The sequence below is a fragment of the Montipora capricornis genome, chromosome 1 (genome assembly GCF_036669925.1).
Source record: "Montipora capricornis isolate CH-2021 chromosome 1, ASM3666992v2, whole genome shotgun sequence".
Classification (NCBI taxonomy): Eukaryota; Metazoa; Cnidaria; class Anthozoa; order Scleractinia; family Acroporidae; genus Montipora; species Montipora capricornis.
In genome coordinates this window covers 29369611-29372170 of record NC_090883.1, presented here as the reverse complement: position 1 = coordinate 29372170, position 2560 = coordinate 29369611, and positions in this window count along the sequence as shown.

Sequence of the window (2560 nt, the reverse complement as noted above, 5' to 3'; positions counted from 1 at the left end):
ACGTGCAGCCCCGGAGGTGGGGGGGGGGGGGGGGGGGGGAACTCCCATATGGAACACACGGGGATGCTAGTCGGAAATTTTAAATTTAACCCCTGAAGGAGACCATCTGGGCGTGGCTCAACCTTTTTGTAACTCCTAAAGGAGACCAATCTGGGCGTGACTTAAGCAAATTTTGACCTTGGCGGCTTAAAATATTGGCGCTTTGCCCGAAACACCCTAAGCGAGACCAAAATCCAAAATTTACACCCCTAAGCGAGACGACGAGCATCCCCGTCTGTTTCATATGGGAGTACCCCCCCCCCCCCCCCCCGGGCTTGCAAAAACTAACCAAAAGGTAATTAACAGGTCCTCACACGTTCGTACGACGAAACAGATCCTTTTCTGAGGTTAAAACCTGGCTACTGGCCTAACTCTTCTTCCTACTTTCCCAACCGCGAGAAAACCGCGGTAAATCAGCCATCGCCAAAAAATGTTTTTTTTTTCTCAAAAAATATTTAAGTTAGGGGGAAAAAATACATCATTTTAAAGCTAAGAAAATAAGCTTTCCAACAGCATATAACTTATTTACAGAAAACTGAAACATTTTATAAAAGCGAAAGTTGAACGAAAAAATTTAAGAAAAATAACAGTAAAATATGTTTTCTAGGCAAAATTTGGTCATTTTAGCGTTGATTACGAATTTTTGGATACAAAACTAATATTTTCTGCAATTTATCTGCCTTCTTGGACATAAATTCGACCGAAAACTGATAAGGCACGAATATTTTTAGATTTTTAGGAATAATAGATAACGTGGTTCAATGCGTAATGTGATAATGCGATAAAAGTGTCAAATTTGCGACCCATTGCTAACGGCAACGGAAGCGATCGCATTACGAATAATTAACCTCTGTTGCCAAAAACCTCTCAAATAACCGGTCAGTGTAAAACGCAGACTGCAGACTGCAGACCAGGGATAATATGCAGACTGAGGGTAAAATGCAGACTGCAGACTGTGGGTTAGTAAAATAATAATGAAAAAAGAGTTATAAGAGTGTTAGTAGCCGTTTGTACTTTCACACTGAAACCCCAACACAGCTCCCATCGCTTTGGTTGCCCCACCGCATGTTTTATCGAACTCTGTAAGAATTGAAGCTGTTTGAATCCTTGTTGTTGTTTGAAAAAGGACAGTTTCGTTAAGTGAGTTGCTTTTAGGCAAAGAAGTCACCACCCCGTAATTCATATGCCCAAGATACCGGGTTTTTGTAAGTTTCTTTTTCTGTCAAGTGTGATAAAGTTTGACAATGAAATGAGCGAAGTCAAAACAAAGATCACAATCGCCCAACTCTTGTTTATGCAAAGTCAAAATTTACTCTCCAAGACGTGTACGACGTGATTTATCACCAGGTAATTCCATCATTTTGGAAATAGCAGCTACTTTATTATTCATCTGCGTCACAAGTTTTCACTGATTTTGGGGCTCATTTTGTTGAAACTCAAGCACGCTTCCAACAGGCCTGTGAACCCTTCCTGCTTACAGAGCAATACTAGAAAACTTCTCCCATATCACATTTGAACCTTAAGCTCGAAAATTCAATACACAACATGATATTATAATTCACAAAGGCAGAAAATACCACAGAATCCTTTTCCAGCGAAAATTTTATTGAAACAAACAACATATTTGCTCTTAGAGGCGAAAACCTCTTCCTATTTGATTGCGTGCGTGAAGACAAGAAACTCAATTGTGTCAAATTACCATGTACTTCAGGTAAATACTGCTCACTTTTCTTTCGTCTCGACGGGTGATAGATTGTTGTCGAAGTCCAGTACTCGTCGCTTTTGAGATTCATGCCTAGTTTATCCAACTGACTTTCCATTATTGAGCTCCATAAGGGTATATTTTGTTTAAGGATCCACTAAAACGCTATTCGCGTTGCATGACTTTCGACGCCATTGCAGGCTAAGTTAATGATTCTACTGTGTCCACAAGAGAAATCTACGCAGTTCCACTACCCTCTCGATCCTAAGAAAATACGCGCAGAAGGCTCTATACACAAAGACACTACTTACCAGGGGAGTGACAGGCAAGACTTTTACCGACACGGAAAAAAAAAAAAAAAAAACGAAAAAAAAAAAAAAAAATAAAACAAACAAAATAAACGTAGACCACGACTGGGTTTGCCTTATAAGGCAACCCAGTAATAAACCCCTCACAACCAACAACTGATGCCCCAGTAGTCCATTTCCGAGTAGCTGCATGAGTCAGTTTTAAAGTGAGTACTGGTGCACAACCATTCAAATGGAAATGAGTTGCGTATTCTTATGCAAATAAAACTCATTTCCCTTACAATAGTTACAATAGCTTCAATTGAAGACTCACTTCGAAAACGAGACAAATGGCCTAAGCTGTCGGAAGTCCGAGGAAAAAGAAGGGGCAGGAACCCGAACATTAACCCCTACGGTCCCCTACCGCACCCAGTCCTGTTACTTTATCATATTTAAGTGACTCTCTCATCCGTTGAGAGTACGTAATCAGAAATAATAAACTTTACCGAGACGTCGCCCGCAACAGAAAAGA